Source organism: Anolis carolinensis, chromosome 1 (assembly GCF_035594765.1).
Source record: "Anolis carolinensis isolate JA03-04 chromosome 1, rAnoCar3.1.pri, whole genome shotgun sequence".
In the NCBI taxonomy this organism is placed as follows: Eukaryota; Metazoa; Chordata; class Lepidosauria; order Squamata; family Dactyloidae; genus Anolis; species Anolis carolinensis.
This window is the reverse complement of record NC_085841.1, coordinates 20,761,114-20,778,623: the sequence shown is the minus strand read 5'-3', so window position 1 is coordinate 20,778,623 and position 17,510 is coordinate 20,761,114. Positions and strand designations below refer to the sequence as shown.

The 17,510-nt window shown below is 39.2% G+C and overlaps 1 long non-coding RNA gene across 1 annotated transcript in view; it reads left to right on the top strand.

Annotated features, from left to right (window-relative positions):
- The window catches only part of LOC134296283 (uncharacterized), a 67,065-nt gene extending 57,280 nt beyond the window's left edge, over window positions 1-9,785 (top strand). The window contains exon 3 of the long non-coding RNA XR_010002947.1: window positions 9,683-9,785. This is a non-coding gene — a long non-coding RNA (uncharacterized LOC134296283). The remainder of the gene's footprint in view (window positions 1-9,682) is intronic.
- Window positions 9,786-17,510: the final 7,725 nt, after the last annotated feature.

Genomic DNA, 17,510 nt, shown 5'->3' with positions numbered 1-17,510 from the left:
ACATGAATCTGGTAGCTGTGATGGATTGGATGAGGGCCAACAAGCTGAGGCTTAATCCAGACAAGAATGATGTCTTCCTGGTCAGCTGCAAGGCCAATCGAGGTATAGGGTGGCAACCTGTGCTCAATGGGGTCACACTGAGGACGTGGGTCTGCAATGTGTGGTTCTCCTGGATTCATTGTTGATGCTTGAAGCTCAGGTGTTGGCAGTGGCCGGGAGGGCCTTTGTGCAGCTAAAACTTGTGCGCCAGCTGTGACCTTAACTCGAAAAGCCTGACTTGGCTATGGTGGTCCATGCCTTAGTTACATCCCAAATAGACTACTGTAATGTACTCTATGTGGGGCTGTCTTTGAAGACACCTTGGAAACTGTAGTTAATGCAAAGGTCAGCAGTCAGATTACTAATTGAGGCTAGCTTTAGGGAGCATACCACACCCCTTTTAAAGCAGCTCCACTGGCTTCCGACAAGTTTCTGGATCCAATTCAAAGAACAGGCTATTACTCATAAAGCTGTATACGCTTCGGGTCCAGTCTGTCTTCAAGACCGCATCTCATTCAATGAACTGATGCAAGTTTTGAGATCTGCCAGGGAGGCCCTTCTCACGGTCCCACCACCGTCTCAAGCACAGTTGGTGGGGACGAGAGAGAGGGCCTTCTCGGTGGTGGCCCCCCAGCTCTGGAATCCCCTCACTAGAGAGATTAGATTAGCCCCCACTGTCCAAGCCTTTCGGGATAGTTCAAAAACATGGTATTTTAGACAGGTCTTAGACCTTGTGTAATATATGGTCAAGCTTGAGGGTCTACCAATTTGCTTCACTTTGCACTTTGATCTGTTACTACAGATAGCCAGCTTTGCTCACCGGTTCTACTGTGGTTTAGGAATTTTGCAATTTTATTAGATGGATTCCATGTGTAATAAAGGTGTTGTTTTTTAATTTAAATTGTTGTTTTGTGTGTATGTATTATTTATTTATTTACTATACATACCACCTTTCTCACCCCCGGGGGGGGGGGGGACTCAAGGCGGTTTACAACATATTAATGGCAGAAATTCAGTGCCAACATGCATATAATGGAAAAAATAATAATAACTATACATTAACATATAGCTAGAAATTAAAATAGTGTACTGTTGTTTATATGTGGCACTTCAAAGTACTTCTGTGAGCCATCCCGAGTCCCTATGGGAAGATGGTGGTGGGGTACAAATAAAATGTATTATTATAATAAGTTAAACCAATGTGGTATAATTGTCTGAGTGTTACATCTCAAAGAGACCAGGGTTCAAATTCCCACTCAGTCATGGAAGCCCACTGGGTGACCACTCTCTCAGCAATGGAAAGCCGCTTCTGAATAAATCTGGCCATATGAGAAAGTCACCATAAGTCAGGGTTGACTTGCAGGCAGATAACTACATGATTATCTTGAGTTTCAAATGAATCTTAAAAATAGATGTTAACTCACAATGGCAAGTTTGGGGTTTAATTTTTCCAAATGGGATGCTGCTTTAATTTAAAAGCTACTGTATGCAGATTGTAAATTCTACAAGAAATTGCTTTTGATATACTATCACTGTGGGAAATTATGACCAGAAAGCAAAACCATTGCAGGTGCTCTGGGACTGGAAGAGTACAACTAAGCAGGGGAAAAAAGCCTCTGTGTCTGTATGACTGAGCATACATCAATTCACTGTCCAAAGAAAACATCATCCTTCCAGTTTGTCATGCATCTGTGAATAGGACTTAATTATTTTTATTTCTTGGATTACATCAATATTGCATTCCCTCTGGAATCACAAGGTCAGTAGATTTATGCACGGCTATCCTGTCTTTAGCCTTAACACTCATATATTATTTTGTCTGAAGAGCAGACAGTATGAAATCAAATACATCAGGGTGGCCAAAGTTCCTAAATTATAGAACTGCAAGCTAAAATGTATAAGACTTAGAGCCAGAAGATACCAAACACCCCCATATGTATACTAACTCACACTGTAGACCTCCCTTTTCTTCCCAAAACATTAGAGGACATACTCTTTGCTTTCCAAAACATCACTACATAATCTCTATGCTTACTGTTTTTCCCCCTGCAGAGACTGGAAAAGCTGATTTTTTGGATTACAACACCCTGGCTTTGCTAGTCATGGTAATAACTGCAGAATTCTGAGAGTTGTCTAAAATGTAATTTTCCAAGCTCTTCTTCTTTTTTTTTCATCTTCCTTAACAATCTTCTCTCCACATCTTTACTTTTTGTGGCCTTCCAAACTTTGCAGCAGCTTTATCCATTAATGCCTTTGTAGGCATAAGGAGAAACACAACTTTACTTTCTACACCTCCTTCCCCAGCTTTCCTTCTCTGAAAATGAATGCCATCACCTTTCTTTGTTATCTTATTCTACAGCAGGCACGGCCAAATTTCACCCCTCCAATTTTGTAGTCCAAAATACCTGGAGTTGGGGACTTTATGATCGGGATGAAGGAGGCATACATGGAGGAGGAGATTATGGTTTTAACTGAAATGTGGGATTTTATTTTTGTTTTATCATGGTTTTATCTATTTTGTTTTCCTGATTGAAGGATTTTAATGTTCGTATTCTGTTTGCAAGCCGCCTTGGGTCCACGTTGCAGAGAAAGGCGGGATAGAAATATTCTAAATAAATATGCAGTTCAGCTCCCTGCCGTGAAGGAACATACCATCAGAGATAACTATTTTGAAACAGAAGGAGCAGAGACCATTAGATGGAATAAAAGGGGCCAGAGAGAAGAACTGAGAGTATGAGCTTTAGAAAAAAAAAATACATGTGTCTGAAGTCAGTTTTACCCAATATTATGGAACCATAAAGACGTAATGGATCTCAATTCCATAAATCTATAGGGCCTGCTATATGGTAGTTGGCTCTAGATTTTGGAGGAGCATTTCCCAATACAGAAAGTGGAAGGTGCTAGCCCATTGAGGCAGCATTAGCAACATTTCATCATATCAGTGTTCACTTTATGGCAAACTCTTCATATAAAACTTTTACTAACTCATTCTATCACACAATAAAAATCCAAGTTCAATTTTTACTGGAGAAATTTTCCAATTCTGCATATTTTAGAAAAAGTTTTCCTTTCCTATTAAAACATCTGTGGAGACTAGTACCAATCTTAAGGACTATGAATGTTCCTTACCATCCCCTAGCCTCTTCCCCTAGCTATTCTTTGTCAATGGTTGCACTCCCTCAATATTCTGCTACTTCCCTCTCTCTGCCATTATGCCACTAACAGGTTTTTCAGAGCAGCCTTCTCCAGTCAGATTGTTGGACTAAGACATCTTTGAGTTAAGAGTGATTTTAATGTGGATGGTTTTTTGCAAGGCACTTCCACTGGCAGTAGCACATAATTCTTTTGGAGTGAGAAAAGATCTTCTCTATGTTACTGATTCACTTTCTAGAAGAATCTTTCAGTGCATAATACCTAGATTTATTGAGCAGGTGGTCCTACTTTTTTGATATATGAGACACCTGGTCACAAAGCTACCGGAAGGTACGGTCTGTTGGCCTGTAATTGCTTGGGACAGAGACTGTGAATGGCTAGGAATGCTGCTCACCGTCCTAGTCCTGGAGCACACATAACTCATAGTATCATTTTTCCTTTTCAATGCAATCTTCAGAATCTGTCAACATACTTTGCCATAAAGAATTGTGCTCCTTTTTCTACATTTCTTTGGCCACTCTACAATTCTTCCTTCCTTCCTTCCTTCCTTCCTTCCTTCCTTCCTTCCTTCCTTCCTTCCTTCCTTCCTTCCTTCCTCTACAAACAACAGCACTTCATCTTCCCAGCTTCCAGTCCTCTTTTTCCTTTTCCTTACTGCAAGATGAGCAGAATGTGATAGGGCAGCTTTATGCTTATCTGTTGAAAAATCTGGAGTAAAACATAGAGGAAGGCACTTTAGGGAAGGCCAGGAAAAAGGCTGAAAATATGGGTTGGGAACAAGTTTTATGTAGCCATGCAAGAGACATATGAGTGTGAACATCCTTGGAATTAATAGATAGATTCAAGAGAATCTAGGATGAGTATCCTTTATGTGAACTGCTTGGGACCAAAGCATTTTAGATTTTTTAATATCTATATGTGCATATATAGTAGAGTCTTGCTTATCCAACATAAACGGGCTGGATAAGCAAAAATGTTGGATAATAAGGAAATATTAAGGAAAAGCCTATTAAATGCCAACTTACATTATGATTTTAGCACCAGAACATGTTTTACAACAAATCTGCCGCTTGTTTGGGAGCGTGGCTGCACTTGTGTTGTTGTTGGGCGTGTTGGCCCGCTGTGTGTTGCTGCCTAGAGAAACAGCTGTGGATTCAGGCGGGAGGCAGACTGTGTTGGATAATACAGAACATTGGATGAGCGAAGGTTGGATAAGCGAGACTCTATTGTGCTTACATAATGAGGTATGTTGAAATACCCACGTCTAAACACAAGATTCATTTATGTTTCCTATACAAGTTATACATATAATCTGAATGTAATTTTATACAATATTGTGTACACCGAACCATCAAAAAGCAAGAATGCCACTATCTCAGCTATCCATGTAGATAAATTTGGATTTTGGGGTATTTTATTTATTTATTTATTTACAGTATTTATATTCCGCCCTTCTCACCCCGAAGGGGACTCAGGGCGGATTACAATGAACACATATATGGCAAACATTCAATGCCAACAGACAAACAACATATAGTATAGTATAGACAGACACAGAGGCATTTAACATTTTTCCAGCTTCACGATTCTGGCCACAGGGGGAGCTGTTGCTTCTCCGTCCACTAGTGGCTGTACTTCCTCATTCCTTTCCTCATGTTTTGCTGGCAGTTTTATGGTGTTGTAAATTAGTTAAATTAGCCTCCCGCATAAAGCGTACCTAAATTTCCCTACTTGACAGATGCAACTGTCTTTCGGGGCTGCATAGGTCAACAGCAAGCCGGGCTATTTAATGGTCGGGGGCTTAACCCGACCCGGGCTTCGAACTCATGACCTCTCGGTCAGTAGTGATTTATTGCAGCTGGTTACTAGCCAGCTGCGCCACAGCCCGGCCCATCTCTTCAGACAAGAGATGCTCAACCTGTATATAAGGATTTTGTGCACGCCTTCAGGTATTCAGTATTTTTATGACAACCTCATGAATTTCATCAGGTTTTTTAAGGAAAAGAATACTAAAATGTCATTTTGCCAATTCCTTCTTCTGAAATATAGACTACAACACCTGGTATTCATTGGTAGTCTCCTATCCAAGTATTAGCTAGGGGTAAGCCTGCTTAACTTTCAAGATGAGACAGGTTCTACTGTTTTTGTAACTGTATAGTAGCTCAATACTTGCAACAACTGCAAGACCACATCATGAATTTCTAGTCTTCCTTCCATGTTTTGGAATGACCACAAACAGAATCTCACTAATAAAGCAAAGGCATCCTAGGAGCCAATTTTCAGTCCTGTGACCAGATCCAGAGTTTTATATATCTTTTGGATCATTAAGCACAGTACTTCTACCATATTCCTTGACTGGAAAAATGAAGTTGTTTTTATTTTTTATTTATTCTTATTTTTGATGAACTATAGCATGGAAGAACAAAGTTTTTACTTAGCCCATTTCCTTTAATCAGGGGTTGGCAAACATGAGTTTTGGCATTAGGGGAGGTCAGAAGCACTTACCTATGTTTTAAAATTGATCTATGCCCTTTCTCTTGCTGGCATCTTGCTCTACGTCTGGGGCCTATCATATACTACACTATTTTGGCTAAATATTCCACTCTAGCTCCCATAGCTATATTGTATGGAATCCTGGTATTTGCAATCCAATAGTAGTAGTAGTAGTAGTAGTAGTAGTAGTAGTAGTAGTAATTTATATATTACCCCCCTCTCCATTCAGGCTCAAAGGCAGAGCAGAACATAGTCAAATATATCTATAAAAGCACATATTAAAACATTGTTAAAATATACCCATAAAGCATATATTAAGACATACACATATTAAAATACAGGAGACAAAAGTCAAAACACAATAAACATAGAATGTGATTTTAAAATTCATAGTTAAAACTGACTGGGTAGGCCGGCCAGAAGAAATAGGTCTTCAGATGTGACAGCTCATTTAGCTATTGGAGCTCTTCCAATAGGTGATTCTTGAGTCATGAAGCAACTGATGAAAATGTCCTCTGAGTAATGGTTGCCAGTTGGCTCCTGGGTGGCTGGAGTAGCCTCTCCCCAGAGACCTCAATGGTGGCTTGTACGGGAGAAGGCGATCCTGTAGATAACGTCAACCCAAACCATGTAGGGAGGGGAATTTAGAATTATCAGCCAGAAAAATCTTTTACTGCACTAAATCAAAAATCCCAGAATTGCACATAATATTGCCCCATGGCAATTAAACTTAAATATAGAACCATTATAGTGTATTGTGACAGGGCCCTCCTAAGTTGAGGTTTGATCCAGTTCTTAAGATCAAATCTACAGAACCTATCTTGCTTGTAACTTGGAGACTTCCTGTACTTCCCTTTCCATTGAAGATTATCTAACCAGGAATGGCATCTAAGAAGCAACCTGTGACAACAACTTGTTCCCTCTCCTGTGTACCTGTGCTTATCTAACTTGAACTATTGCCCTCTTCTCAAGGAATTCCAATCCGGAAAACATCTATTTGTGTAAAGAGCTTTATAGAATTGTACTATTGAACTATAAGGCAGGTTCTGACTTAGGTAATAAGAGATAATGAGCCTAAGTCTGGTCTGTACAACTAGAAAAGCATTACCAGGTATGTACTCACAGCGTATGAGATCATACATGTGAGAAGGCTTTCTGAGAATACTCTCCTTTAAGGGATCTTTGGACCTGGCCAATCTTAAAGCAGATTAGACCTAATACCCCACATCCCACATGCTGTTGTCCAAAGGGTCAATTTACCAAGAACAGAAGAATCAAAACATACAGTGATTGCATTCGGAAACAGCAAATGTTCTAGTAGAGCTTCATAAATGACACTCAGTAACTGAGTACCAAAGTACTCAGTTGTTTAGTAACTCTGTGCTAAACAAACAGAGTCCTGTACAGCTGACTCAGAACGGTGGTATAGTAGAGTCCTGCTTATCCAACCTTTGCTCATCCAACGTTTTGTATTATCCAACGCAGTCCTTCTCCCACCCGGATACACAGCTGTTTATCTAGGCAGCAATTCTATGTTTATTTGTAGTCCATTTTTAGTAGTCAATAGTTTTGTAGTCAATTTTTTCAATGCATTGCGATGTTTTGGTGCTAAATTCATAAATACAATAATTACTACACAATGTTACCATGTATTGAACTGCATTTTTCTGTTGATCTGTTGTAAAACGTTATGTTTTGGTGCTTAGTTTGTAAAATCATAACATAATTTGACATTTAATAGACTTTTCCTTAATCCCTCCTTATTATCCAACATTTTTGCTTATCCAACGTTCTGCCCACTCGTTTATGTTGAATAAGCAAGACTCTAATGTATATGAATTCAAAGCATATAATTGAGAGGCTTCTAAAATCCAGGGTATTATAACACTCAACCTACCACAATTTCAGTTATGATTTTTGCTGATCTGATTATTTGTGGATTTGATTAGTATGTTCTCACTGGAAGCTGACCATAGAGCTACACTGGGGGACCTACAAATGTTTAGGGTTTGAAGCTGCAAGGCCATTTAATGCTAATCAAGGTGGCCAATTGCAACATTCACACTTGCCTCAAACAGACAAGAATTATTTCTCCCACCCTGGACTTTCCACAGATATATAAACTCCACTTGCCTAGTTTCCAACAGACCTTATAACCTCTGAGGATGCCTGCTGTAGATTAGAGCAAAATGTCAGGAGAGAATGCTTCTGGAACATGGCCATACAGCCCGGAAAAATCACAGAAACCCAGTCTTAGGGAAGTGTTATCTTTAGAAATCTCTAGGTCCACCAACTCTATGATTACTCTTCTGGTGGAATGTGATCACATCTAGAGATCCCTAGACAGCAGTTATCTCCATTAAACCAATAGTTTGTTTTTATTTGCATTTTCCCCAGTTTCGCAGGAGTTCTTTGCCACTAACCCATGACAGAATAAAGCCTGATATTATGACAGAAGCCTAGATTAGGATTGTAGGAAATGGCAGGAATTAGAGTTGAGTCCATAAAATAATAAGAATCTATTAGAATATGCTGCCTTGGAATGTGTTGGAAACTTTTTCTTTGGATGGACACTTTTATTATATACTAGCTTGGGTACCCAGCGATGGCTGGGTTATTTGACAAAGGCACATTTTGTTTTGGGATGTTTGGTAATATCAAATTGGTAATTTGTAATGCTATTTATTAGAAAAAAGCCAGTCTTTCCTTTTGTTATTTATGAATGCTCCCATTAGAAAATACATAAGGATCTGGGTGAACTACAACTTCCAAAATCATGGATCAATTGCCTCCAAACTCTGCCAGTATTCAAAGTTGGTCACATTGGGTCTGTGTGCCAAGTGTAGTCCAGATCCGTCATTGGTGGGGTTCAGAGGGCTCTCTGGATAAGGGTGAACTACAACTTCCATATTCCAAGGTAATTCACCTCCAAACCCTGCCTGTATTCCCAGTTGGCCATGTTAGGTCTGTGTTCCAAGTTTAGCCCAGATTCAACGTTGGCTGGGTTCAGTGGTCTCTGGATGTGGGTGAACTATAACTTCCAAAAATCAAGGTCAATTCTCCCCAAAACCCTGCAGTATGCTCAGTTGGTCATGGGGGTTCCTGCCAAGAAGCAGGAAAATCACATTCAAAGCACCCCCGGCAGATGGTCATCCAACCTCTGTTTGAAAGCCTCCAAAGAAGGAGCCTCCATCACACTCCGGGGCAGAGAGTTCCACTGCTGAACAGCTCCCACAGTGAGGAAGTTCTTCCCAATGTTCAGGTGGAATCTCCTTTCCTGTAGTTCCGTTGTTCCATATCCTACGTAGTCTCCAGGGCAGCAGAAAACAAGCTTGCTCCCTCCTCCCTGTGACTTCCCTTCATACATTTATACATTGCTATCATGTCTCCTCTCAACCTTCTCTTCTGCAGGCTAAACATGCCCAGCTCTTTCAGCTGCTGCTCATGTGGCCTGTTCTCTAGATCCTTGATCTTTTTAGTCACCTTTCTCTGGACACATTCTAGTTTGTCAACATCTCCCCTAAGTTGCAGTACCTAGAATTGGACACAGTATTCCAGGTGTGGTCTGACCAAGGCAGAATAGAGGGGTAGCATGACTTCCCTGAATCTACACACTAGACTCCTATTGATGCAGACCAAAATCCCATTGGCTTTTTTAGCTGCCATATCACATTATTGGCTCATGTTTAACGTTGTCCATGAGGACTCCAAGGTCTTTTTCACACGTACCTCTGTCGAACCAGCAGTATGTTTACCAGACCTGAAACTCCCGAAGTCTCCCCACAGAAAACACAGATAAGCAAAAATTAAAAAGAAGCCTATTCTTCTACATAAGCTATGCAGAAACATTTACCAATGAGAGCCCTTGCCTTCAAATAGCAGCATTTCTATTCAATGGAATGGGCCTTTATCATTTTAACTGACTGTTCTCATATAGTACAATTATTTTAAGTCTGCAAATAAATTGCAGCTTTTTCTTTCCTTTTTCTCTTTGCAGATCCATATTTACCTACTCGTATTAAAGAAGATTTATTAAAGTTGGAGATTAAATTTTCTACATAACCACATTCACATTGTACCGAAGGAGGATCACGCTGAGGTAAACAATAGACTTTTGTATTTTCTGTTTTGCTGTGTTTTGAAGACACACTTCTTCCTTGTGACATCTTAACTGTATTTAAAAATAATGACTATGTGCATGAATTTATCACAAACACCAGATGCCTCCCTTTGCCCTACCATTATATGGGCTGGTCTGTTGAGCAATACTGATGGGGCGATACCTGTCTTGGCATGGCTTATGATTTCTGTCCTTTTCTTGAACTTTGGCAATACTTGCATAAGGTATTCTGACAGTAATGTAGCACTTCACTTAATTTAATTGAGGAAATGTACTTAAATAAATTTTCAAAATGCATTTCAGGATGATATATTCTGTCTGTTATTGTTGTTTTCATAAATAATAAGAATGGAAATCATTTTTTTCAGATAGGAAAATAATCATAGGCTATTAATAATCCCAGAATAACAATTCTAGAATGTAGACTGAAAATACCTTTGCCAATTCAGAACTGGCAAAGCTGATAAGGAAAAGATTAAATCAACATAGCTAAGAAGATTACTTTGCATAGAGTGACAGATGGTAATGAGTGAGAACACATGATCATAGCTTGTAAAAAGTCAAGATATGAACTGAGCAAATATGATGCCAAAGCCATGTGAGTCAAATATTTATAACAGCATGGGTGATGGTACTTGTTGCGGTGTAGGCACAAGGGTTCTGCCCTTTTCTTGAACTTTGTCAACACTTGTTTAACTTGTCCTGTTAGTATTGCCTGGCTCTAGTGAACCGAACTGAACAGTTGCAACTCCAAAGCCTCCAACTGAGCAAAGTGTTTTAATACAGACCAGCTTAAAAAAATCAGAGGCATTTATATTTATTTTTATTGTATGTGTGTCAAAATTTGGAGGCTGTTTTTCCAACATGCAGCCTTTTGTTGAACATGATCCTGCATAATCAGTAATGTTGGCACATGAAACATGTTGCTTTATTAATGCAGTTCATCAAAGAAAAAAGTGTGTGTGGTGGTGTTTGTTTGCAGGAAGGCATGCTTTTTGTCTTATACCAAAGAAAATAAAAGCCGCCAAGACTGCCTGTAAAATCATTTCAATGTGGTAGATTATGTTAGGATTAAACATTTGGATCTGCTTGGAAAAATTCTGTTTTTTCCTCTTGCTATCCTTTATGGCAAGAGTGCTTGTTTCATGGGGTTTCATAGTGATGAACTTTTGTTCTTTCTGTTCTGATACTGACTGGATGTAGGCATAACACTTGTGACAAATGGAGAAGAGGTTCTTGGGCTTGGTCCTTGCTCTCCTTTCTGCTGTAGATCTGTCTCGGTTTATCTTATCAGCTTTCATAGTATCTTAAAATTGCACAAATGCTTGCCATGGCTGTTGTCGTGATGCCAATTTGGATTTCTGTCTTTAACTAGAGGTTAAAAAGGCTTCTTAACTGTAACAAACACATGTATAGGCTCAGTCATTAATCAGAATGGAGACTGCAGTCAAGAAGACTGGAACTTGGAAAGGCAGCTAGGAAGGAATTAGAAATGACTCTGAAGCATGAAGATATATCATTGGATACTAAAGTTAGGATTATCCATGCAGTCATATTTCCAGTTTTCGTGAAAGCTGGTGAAGAACTGATAGGAAGATAATCAGCCTGTTTGAAATGTGCTGGTGAAGAGTTCTATAGATAGCATGTACTGCTGAAAAGACAAATAAATTCATCCGGGAGCAAATCAAGCTTGAAATATCCCTCAAAGCAAATATGATTAAATTGGGTTTGTGATATTTTAGCCATCTCATGAGAAGGCACAACTCATTACAATAGATAATAATGCTTGGGAAGGTAGAAGGCAGAAGGAAAGGCCCCATTCCAGATGAATAGGCTCAATCAAGGTAGCTGCAACCCTGAATCTGCAAGACCTGAGTAGGGCTGTTGATAAGTTGATATGACAGCACTTAAGAACAAAAAACCCAAGATTATGGCAACCGGACAGATTGACGTTTACTTCTTGGGGGGAGAGCAATGACCAATCTCAATAAAATAGTGAAGAATAGAGACATCACACTGTCAACGAAGGCCCACATAGTTAAAGCAATGGTATTCCCCGTAGTAACCTATGGATGCGAGAGCTGGACCATAAGGAAGACTGAGCTAAGGAAGATAGACACTTTTTAACTGTGGTGTTGGAGGAAAATTCTGAGAGTGCCTTGGACCTCAAAAAGATACAACCAATCTCGATGTATTGACACTCTTAAGAAATAAATAAAAATTATATTGCAAAAAAAAATCCAACAAGTTCATACTCCAGGAAATAATGTCCGACTGCTCTCTGGAGGGAAGGATATTAGAGGCAAAGAGAAGTACTTTGGCCACATAATGAGAAGACAGGAAAGTTTGGAGAAGAGGATGATGCTGAGGAAAATGGAAGGAAAAAGGAAGAGGGGCTGTCCAAGGGCGAGATGGATGGAAGTTATCCTTGAAGTGACTGGCATGACCTTGAAGGAGCTGGGGGTGGCCACGGCCAACAGGGAGCTCTGGCGTGGGCTGGTCTATGAGGTCACAAAGAGTCAGAAGCGACTGAACGAATTAACAACAACAACAACAACAAAAGAACAACAAAAATGAAATACTAAACTATGTTTAAACTGACTAATGTTATAATTTGTGCTGAAAGAAAAGGGGTTGGGGCAAGAAGGTGTCACCCTACATCTTGTTATAGTCTCCAGATGTTAGAAAAGGATAGACTGATTTGTAGAGCTCAGCAACGTAAGAAGATCCTTATTGTGTACAGAAAAAAAGTTTAGCTAATTCAGCATTCAGAAAGCCAGAAAGGTGTAGTGGTTTAGACTAATGTTTGAACCCCAGTAAACCATGGAAAGAGAACTTTAAGCAAGTCACACTCTCAGCCTCAGGAAAGCAAAGGCAAATAACCTTTGGACAAATCTTGCTAAGAAAACCCCATGACAGTTTCATGCTAGGGTCCCTATAAGTCTAAAACAACTTGAATGGCAAAACAAGTTGCCTCAAGGAGCTCCACAAGCATTTAATGCCTTCTTGCTTATACTCTCAGCAGTTGATATACAGAAACATGCTATCACTGGTTATAAAGAGAATGTGCCCTGCATAGATAACCCCACCCTTAAAGGAATATTATTTATATTTCTTCTTTAAAGCTATCCAAGTTGGCAACTACCTTTGCTTTTTTGTAGTTTCAGATTCAACAGTTCTGAGTAAATGGGTGAAGAACTTTGTTTTATCTTATTTGCATCGCCTGCTATTCAGCTTCAATGGATAATTGATTTCTATTATTGTGAAAGGCCAAGTAAAGTTCTTCTTATCTATTCTCTCCACACCTGCTTAATTTTATGCACTTCTCATTTCTCCCTTTTACTCCTCCAATTTCTTTTAAGCTACTTAACCATCAGGTTAGCACGTTTCTGCCAGTAGCTCCAGGTGATGGTTAAAACCTGCCTTGGGACTGGGCAAGAAAAGCAGATCAACTCCAGTTTCACATTCAATCTGTTCTTAAAGAATCAAGCACATAGAAGTTTAGAAACAGCTGCTTGGAAATAAAATGAAGATATGCATTTAACTAGCTAGCACTTAAGAGGATCCGAAGAATAATTCAACAAAGCTGCTTTCAAAGGGAGGGAAAGAGTTCCAACCAGCAACTTCCTTGCACAAAGTAGGTCTGTCTTGCCTCCACTATCCACAAAATCTGATTCATGGACAAATGCAAATTGTGGGTTGGGCTGACTACTCCTTTGTGGATGTGCTTTTCAGTCACCTGTCGACTAATGGCAACTCCATGAATGTCATAAGCCAGTTCCTAGGTCTGAAAGATAGCCCTCAGCGCCTGGTATTTGTTGGTGGCTTTCCACCAACCAAGATCACTTGCTTTACTTTTGAGATCAGATGCAATCTGGTGCCTTTTGCATATTTAGACAGAAAATCCAACTGGCCTATCACTAGTCTTGGAAGAGTTGGACCTGTACTGATTTCTGGCAGGGTTTGATCTTGAAATATGCATAGCAATGCAAACTGGATTCTGGTTTTGTAGAAAACCAGTGTTTGAATCTGCTCAACCAAGGAAATCCACTGGATGGCCTTGGGCAAGTCACACTATTTCAGCCTCAAAGTAATGCAATGGCAATTCCCTCTGGCAAAAATCTTGCCAAGAAAACCTTATAATACCAGAATGGTGTAGTGTTTGGGCATTGGACTTAGGATTCTGGAAGACTAGTATTCGAATATCTGTTTAGCCGCAGAAACCTACTAGGAGATTTTTATCAAATCACACTCTCACAGCCACATTGGAAGGTGATGGCAAACTGCTTCTAAACAAATCTTGCCAAGAAAACTCTAGGATAAGGACACCAGCATGTTGTAGCAATTTTTGTGGTGGACTCAGACTTCTCGAGACCAGTTTTGAGTCCCTACTCAGCCATAGAAACCAATGAGGGCATCTTGAGCATGTCACACTTTCCCAGCCTCAAAAGAAGGCAATTTGAGTCTCCTCTGAAGAAATGTTGCCAAGAAAACCTCATGATGGGGTTGTCATAAGTTAGAAACTTGAAGGCACACAATAACTAATATGGTAATTCCCAGAATTGTCTTGAAGGAGTAGCTATTGGCCATGAGAGCTGGGAGGAATCTAGAGACTGCTATGCAAAAATGTAACTTCTCCAATCTCTACATATTTCACAACTGGGATAAATTTAGTAACATTTTAATAATATGGGGTCTTTCTTTGGAGGTCTTACTGAAAGGAAGAAAATAGTCTTGGATATTTATAATAAGGCATTTCATTGTGACTTTTTAAGTAGAAATGGGCAATAATAAAAATACTAATAAAATGTTGTTAGAAAATCAGTTAAGAGGCACAGGGTACCGCTAAATCTCAAAATAGTCATGGGCATGGAAGGAAAATAGGAATTGCAGAGAACTCCAGTCATGTCCCTCCACTACAGAAGATGCTGCAGGAATGCCTACACTTGAACTGTTTTCATTTTATTTTTGGAAGTCTCTGATGATGGGTCTTTATTAATCACCTGATTCATGTGAGGATTATGGTACACCACATCCTGGAAAACATTTGCAGCATATGCTGAGACAGGAGTTTGTGATGAGTCACATTCATTTTTTGGAGCATTCATAAAATAAAATAAAACGTATTCACCAACATTGCTAGCTTAAAATGTGAACTAATGGTAATCACCATGTTAAAAAATGAAACCTTGAATTTTCCATTTAAACTACATCTAATAAAATTTTAACATGTGTTGGGTGAAGACCTTTCCCCATTTAAGCTCACTGCCAATTTAGATGTTCCCCTTTGAAGAGAAGGAATTGTTGAACCGATCCCTTGCTAATGTCACTACTTCTTGCCTTTGCCAAAGGAAACAACCTCACTATCTCCTCCCTAGAGCTTGGTAATATTACTTATTTACATGTATACATCAGTTAGCAAGATAGATGTATTCCTGAACATTACATCTTTAACAGAAAATTTGGTACCAGATGCAGAAATGACATGGAAAAAATAAGAATTGGTTCATGCACAACAAAAATGGAGAGCAGTTTCAGTCAATGTTTTATTGAAACTAAACAATATCCATATCTGAAATGAGTCAACCAGGTTTGGTATGCTTTGAATAAGAAAATAAACACATTTTGAATTTTCTAGATACTTGAAAGTTTCTTTCAAAATACTTTTAGTGATGAGTTTTTGTTTCAGCCCTTCAGATTTCTTATTATTTTCATTTTTTTTAAATGTGTGAATATCTGGTGATATTCTTCCGTTTTTCTTCTGTTTTACTGCTTATGCATTTTCGGTGAAAATTCTTGATGCACCTGATTTTTATCTTGCCTGTTGTAGGCAGGTACACACAGCTAAAGAAAGATTAGATGCAATAGAATCCTTGCCTTTCCAAGATCAAGATTTATTGCCTTGTTATTTTTCCTTCTTTATCACCTTCCTAATGAGAATGATGTTTTCAATTATGTTGTGAATCACTTTCTATCCTATATTAGGAAGAAGGCAGGATAGAAATCAAAATAATATAAATACTGGCATAGTTAACAAAGCCTCTGACAGTGATGATCCTTACAAAAGTGTTTTTACTTATGCCTACCTCATTTTTTGTCTTATCTAAAAGTGCTTTAGCAGCATCTGCATTTTTGTTGTGCATTGGAATGTGACTCTGGAGACCAGGATTCAAATCTCCATTCAGTCATAGAAACCCAATGAATAACCTTGGGCAGGTCAGACTCAGAGGAAGGGAAAGGCCAACCCACTCTGAAAAATCTCACCAAGAATATGGAATATCATTGATAGCCACAAGCTGGCATCTTCCGTTGGTGCCAGAACAAAATAATCCCCCTTTTCTTGTTAATTGTATGGCTAGAAGGATGATTGAGAAGAACTGTAAGTTGTTACTTGCATTTCTCTCGGTCGAGTACTGAAAAATTGGAAGTGCCTTGGACAGATTGATACCCTTGTTACAAAGACAAATGTTTCTGATAACAAGTATTTTGTAGTAATTTTACTTTACCACAGACTGTCCCAACAATGTGTATGCGAGACAATTTTATTTCACCAATAAATGACACTAGAGTCTAAATAAGAGAATCATAACAAAATTGAAAACATCTTGTACACTGCTTCAGCTACATATGATTCTTGTGTTTATTTCCTTTAAGTATTGTGTGACAAAGGAATTCATCAGCTTTGGCTCATATTTTGTGTTCCTTCAGCTGCCATAGCATATGCCCTGGCTTCCTTGTTAGCCCACATATCAGTTATTTCCATCTTTGTTTATGCTTGACTTTGAAGATGTACACTTACTGAATTCTCTGATTAATCTCAGCTTTAGTTAAAATTAATTCCACTTGATAGTTACTCATTTCCTGTGTTGTATGTTTGCATTTCTTGAAAGACAACAAATTGTAATGGTTAGAATATAGGATGCTTCAAAGTGCTAGACCTAATGTACAACTCGAGGGAAAGTCTTCGTATCCCAGCTCAGCTATGGAAACCTGCTGGATGATTATTGACCTCTCAATGTGCAAGGAAGGCAATGCAAACCTCTTGGAATAAATATTACCAAGAAAACCCATTCATTCACCTTATGATCACCCAAAGTTGGAGATAACTTGAAATCACACAACCAGAGTAATCAAATTTTGATGATAGTAGTGATGATTGTGGTGTTCCTTCTATTAGCTAAGTGGTTCTCAACCTGTGGGTCCCCAAGTGTTTTGGCCTACAACTTTCAGAAATCCTAGCCAGTTTACCAGTTGTTAGGATTTCTGGGAGTTGAAGACCAAAACATCTGGGGACTCACAGGTTGAGAACCACTGTATTAGTTCCTTGCATTCTCCCAAAATCTGTTTCAGACTAGAGCAGTTGGGAAGTTAGAGCCAGCTGTTGTAAGGGAAATGAGGAATCGTTTCTTGCTGGTTGAAGTTTCTATATTTCCAAATACCCTTTCATGAACAGAAGGAACAGTTCCCTTTGCAGAAGGCCAACTTTATATCCAAGCCAACGTCTGCTGATGTTCTCTGAATGGACAGTTCAACCTCCAAGAATGATTCTGTGGTCAACTTCTAGCAGAGCTTTTTTTCCCCAGAAGTTGACCATGGAATTGTGTTGGAGGCCCAAGAGAGAGCTCTCCTTTAGTTATTTTCTAGGTTCTACAAATTGAGCTCATAGTAATCATAGAGTTGGAAGAGACTTCATGGGCCATCCAGT